Source organism: Sinocyclocheilus rhinocerous, unplaced genomic scaffold, assembly GCF_001515625.1.
Source record: "Sinocyclocheilus rhinocerous isolate Xijiao unplaced genomic scaffold, SAMN03320098_v1.1 scaffold3242, whole genome shotgun sequence".
NCBI lineage: Eukaryota > Metazoa > Chordata > Actinopteri > Cypriniformes > Cyprinidae > Sinocyclocheilus > Sinocyclocheilus rhinocerous.
In genome coordinates this window covers 49,121-54,682 of record NW_015634074.1, presented here as the reverse complement: position 1 = coordinate 54,682, position 5,562 = coordinate 49,121, and the positions used below count along the sequence as shown (strand labels likewise).

Below are 5,562 nucleotides of genomic sequence, written 5' to 3'. Positions count from 1 at the left end.
GGCCAATCACAACGCACTGGATAGTTGGTTAATCAGAGCACACCTCGCTTTTCAGACCGATTAGTTTTGTAAAAATCGACGCGTTTCAGAAAGGCAGGGCATAGAGGAGAAACAATAATGTACAGCATGTGGAAAATAATTTGTTTTTTTAACCTTAAACCGCATAAACACATTTCATTACACCAAATACACAAAATAATGTTCTTTTTAGCAGCATCATATGACCCCTTTAACATTGAAGTCTTAAAGGAGACACACCCCTTTAAATGGAGTGTTTAAACCAGAGGACTAACGTAAGGGTAAAAATTAGACTTTTTCTATATTTTGACCATTTTTGGTGTAAAAATTTCCATTAACATTGTAAGTGCACCTTAGGAAACATTGTAAATTAAAAAAAAATAAAAATCAGTTCTTGAGCCCTGTAACATAATTAATATTCTCCCTTATTTATGTTACTCTATGAGAATGAGAAGCTAATTAAGGCTGTGATCGTTGCGGGTTTGTACCCTAAAGTGGCCAAGATTCGCCCCAACCATAGTAAGAAGAGACCAATGTAAGTGGCAGGTTTTTATCTTATTGCTTGTGTTTCTGTTTGTTTCGGATTATGTGGACTCAATTCTGTAGCTCATTGAAACACCTGAGCCCCAACTGAATATTTACTGACTGTCGCTGATTGCATTATCCCAATTAAGACATCTTCACAGACTTTTGTTCTGTTGGGGCAGAAAAGATAAAGATATAGGGTATAAAAGCTCATGAGCAATCTCAGATGATAGAAGCGGCATGAAAGACCTGTATGTATTATTTTCAACCAAATTCATTAAAGAAACCTTGATTTATGTTTAATTTTCTCGTTTTTAACACTGATATTGAGACTAGTTTTTGTCTGGCTCAGTTATTAGTTATTTTACGTTATCACTGTTACAGTGCTGAGATGGTGTGTTCTAGTAAGGTGACCAGTCCCGAAATTGTGAGCTTTGTCCCTGCATCCTGCAAAATGCAAGCAGTGTCCCTCATTTCAATTATGTTTGCATTTTTTTCTTCCCTGAAATTACAATACCACAATAAGAAATATAATATAAAATGTGATTGCCATTTGATAGTGATTTTGTCCCACAAATCAAATCTACTGTCCTGCAACAGAGCAATAACCAAGTGGTCACCCTAGTCCTCTAGGGACATTTTGATTTCAGCTTTTACACACACAGAGTGCATTAGCGCTATTTCACGGCCCCAGCACTGTGCATCTTGTTCACGCCACTCAATCTGTCCATTTTTCACATGGATTCCATTCAGCCTCATTCTGTCCATTATTCTTACACTGTTCTGTTTGAAATTCAGACCTTTACATTAAGCCTGGCTCCATTCGTTAATGCTCTCCATTCGACTTCACTATGCAGCTTTATATGAGTTGCAGAAGACTGCAGAAGCAGATCCTCATTGAATGTGTACAAATAGGCAGCTGCGCCGCTATGTGTGTGAATTGTCACACTGAAGCTTTTGTCTAGTTTATCTGATGCTAGACTGAAATATTCATGAGTTACTTCAATTAGCATGAGTGTAGTCTCGCAAGCCAGACTTTTGTCTCGCAGTGTAAAGTCTAGCAAAAATATATATTATAAATTTATACTGTTCAAAAATGTGACCATGCACCAAGGCTGCATTTATTTGATCAAAAATACAGTAAAAACATTTGTAGTATTATTAAATATTATTACAATTTATATAAACTGTTTTCTATTTGAACACATTTTAAAATGTAATTTATTCCTGTAATTGCAAAGCTTTCTTTTTAGCAGCCATTACTTCAGTCTTCAGTGTCACTTAATCTTTCAAAAATTATTTTAATTTGCTTTAAAGGGGTCATATGATGCGATTTCAATTTTTCCTTTCTCTTTGAAGTGTTACAAGCTCTTGGTGCATAAAGAAGATCTGTAAAGTTGCAAAGACTAAAGTCTCAAATCCAAGGAGATATTCTTTATAAACTTTAAGAGTCAACCACGCCTACCTAAAACGGCTCGTTCTAACACGCCCCCACATACCTACGTCACGATGTGGGAAGATTTGCATAACACAGCCCAAATGTTCACGCAAAGAAAGAAAGCGTAACTTTTATTCTCGCTGTAGTATTGTTGCCGCCCGCCGCTCACTCAGGCCTGCCGGCCTCCGCTCACTCTAGCCCGCCTTGTGTGTTTCGTTGTGAAAGCGAAACTACTTTGTTTGGTCTTCCAAAAGAGGACACGACTAGAAATCAGTGGTTAAGTTGTATTTACAACACTGTTCCAGAACAGTTCAACCCAAATATTCAGATGTGTGCAGTGCATTTTATGGAGGACTGTTTCCTGATCCTGGTAGAGTAGACTACAATGCCGGCTGTTCTGACTCACAGACTGTAAGTACGCTTTTTATATTTAAAGAATTTGAATCGCAAGTTTTTTGGGCAGTGTAGAGTAGCACTTTTTGTTTGTCATTTCTCCGATCACAAATGCAGACATAGTTTTATGTTTACGCGGCACGATGCAACGCGTAAAAAGACAGTATAAGTCATTATAATCCGTAATTATGTCCCCACTGGATGCAACAAATGCCTCGTTTATAATGGGTTGCTTTATAATGGGTCTCGTCGCTCCGGCCGGACAGACCATCACAGTATGGTAAGGGGCGTAACATTTCCGTCACACGCTTGAGGTATTCGGCCAATCACAACGCTCTGGATAGCTGGCCAATCAGAGCACACCTCGCTGTTCAGACCGCTGAGCTTTGTAAAAATCGACGCGTTTCAGAAAGGCGGGGCATAGAGGAGAAACAATAATATACAGTATGTGGAAAATAATGTGTTTTTTTAACCTTAAACCGCATAAACACATTTCATTACACCAAATACACAAAATAATGTTCTTTTTAGCAGCATCATATGACCCCTTTAATATCTGGTGCTCAAGAAACATTTCTTCTATTATCAGTGTTGAAAACAGCTGTGCTTTTTGATCGTTTTTTTTTTTTTTCTCTAGGATTATGTAAAGACCAGAAGATAAAAAAGTATAGCATTTACTCGACCCCAATCTTGAACGGTAATCTACTGATCAGAATTTCTGTACAAAATAAATATAGATTATTTCACAAAATCACCAGCTTTCAACTGCATTTCCACTTACAAGTTTATCTTACAAGTGACTGTTGGCAGGAACTCTTGTGCCATTCAATTCATTCATTCATTTTTTACTTTATTTTTTCCCTCCTCCCCTGTGTGGTTTATTATTGTTTCTGTTATTTTAGATAAACCTGCCCCTAAATGGCATATAGGACCAAAATGAAATATGGTTTGTTGCTTTACATATTGGTCAGATGGTCAGTGGGCAGTGGGCAGTTCAGGTTCAGAATAATGTGCAAAGTGAACCAGACTGTATGCCAATTGTCCAATTCAGCAAAAATAGTTCTAGCCTAAAACTGCCCACTTAGACGGGAATGGACGGGAATCGAACCAAGATGTAAAGTGACTTACTAAATTTTTTTTTTTCATAAGATACTTGGGCAGGGGAAAATCTGAAGTTGATGACACAACAATAGCCCCAGTATAGATCCACATTTAAATGACGTCAAAGTGATCTCTGAGAAGAAATGTCTTAAAATTGTGTGTAGACTTTCAATCAGGTCCATTGTTTGGCCGGCTTTATCTGTAAAATTGTAACATTTTTGAAAATTAAATCTTGAAATTATGTTTTTGCAGGCCAGTGAAGGTGTACACTAAGGCCGATGGGAAAGTGTGTATCCACCCAAAATCTGTCAATGTAGAGGAAACTCAGTTCCACTACACATGGCTCATTTATCACCTGAAGATGAAGACCACCAGTGTACGTACATTTTTAATTTACCCCAAAGTGAGGTTTTGTCAGCTTTAGCTATCAAAATTGTCCCCAATAAAGTCACACACTCATGCAGTGTATTCATTCACTCATTTCAAAGGGAAGGGCTACTGTATATCATTTTGTTGAAGAGCTCTGTTTAGTTGTGAGACAAGACGTGCGTTTGCAAATTAATGCCACTTCTAGTTTAAGTCCATCTTTTATTCAGTTTCTGTGTGCCTTTTAACTGACACCCTCTCAAAAGAGATCAAAGCTCCTTACTGAATCGAGGAGTACCATTTATGGGATCTCTGTACTTGGTCAACGACTCACACACACACACAGATATGCCTGTCTGTTTTTGCCAGAAAAAGAAGTGAAACAATATTAACTTTGGTGCCGTTCTGTCACAGTGATGTAGATTGAACAGTCCTGTCTTGTGCACCAGTGCCTGTAGGTTAAACTTTGGCATGTTTGTCTTGTCCTTTTCTGAGAATACGATACTGTAGACTAAAGTTAGACACTAAAGCTATAGTCAATCTGTGGTTTCTTTCTTTTAAAATTATAATTTAGACTAAAATTTATGTTTCATGCTAATTTATTTAATAGGTTGACCTGTAATAAATAACCCAGGGAGTCCTGATCAACTCTGACTATGTGACAACATTATTGCTTTATTTTTTGTCTTTGCGTAGTCTTTCTCAGCAGCTGTGGCGCTCCTGCATAGCGATGCAGGAAACACGGGGAGAGAAGAAAATTATATGTAAAAGGAGAAAGATTTTCAAGAGTGTGACAAGGGAGATGCCTGAAGCAAAGTGGCAGGTAGTAAGATTGAAGCGTTAGTGAAAGAGAAATAGTGTGTTTGAATAAACCAGCGTATGGAGAGATTGAGGAAGGGGGCAGAATGAGACCGTAGATTGCAACAATCAGATTGCAAGCTAAAAGATATGTGTGAAGATTGAGAAAGATTGATTCGCGAAAGTGTATTGAGGTGAACTGAATTTTAATGTCTGCATTTGGTTCTAGTCCTCGTCTTACGTCAGTCTTTTCCTCGTTCACTCTCACTCTCTAAGGACACTGTGTCTGGTCAGAACTAACAATGTCCACAGAGCTGACCTGTGACACCTCCCCACTGGGGCCCCTGGGCTCCTGATTAGGACTTAGTACTGTGTTAAGCCAATAAAGAGGCAAGAAGAGCCGAAGACAAGCTCTTCTTTCTCTTTCTTTTTACTGGTCTCTTTTCACACACATTTACACTATTCTGTTTCTGTGTGTGTGTGGATGTAAAAGTATGACTCTGGAAATGTCACCCTGTCTTATGGCAATCACAAACACACAAATTCTGTCTCTCCACTCACTGCCTTAAGAAACAGTACATTTAAGGACTGAGAAATCCTTAGAAAATCTCAATATTTCAGGGCTAGATTATTTTTGAATTTGCATGTGTGCCTTTGCATGCATCAATTCGGTGTGTTTGTTATTTGGGCATTGGGCTAGTTTTACAAAAGCACAAACAGCATTCTGAGTGATTCAATGCTGAATGATCAACACGGCTGGTCAGTGACAAAGAGAAAGTGACGTGACATGTGGCCAAGTATGGTGACCCATACTCGGAATTAGTGCTCTGCATTTATCCCATCCAAAGTGCACACACACAGCAGTGAACACACACACACCGTGAACACACACCCGGAGCAGTGGGCAGCCATTTATGCTGCGT

At 38.6% G+C, this 5,562-nt stretch overlaps 1 pseudogene; it reads left to right on the top strand.

Annotated features, from left to right (window-relative positions):
* LOC107745423 (ATP-dependent RNA helicase DHX36-like) overlaps positions 1-5,562 on the top strand; it is a 56,310-nt pseudogene that overhangs the window by 48,106 nt on the left and 2,642 nt on the right.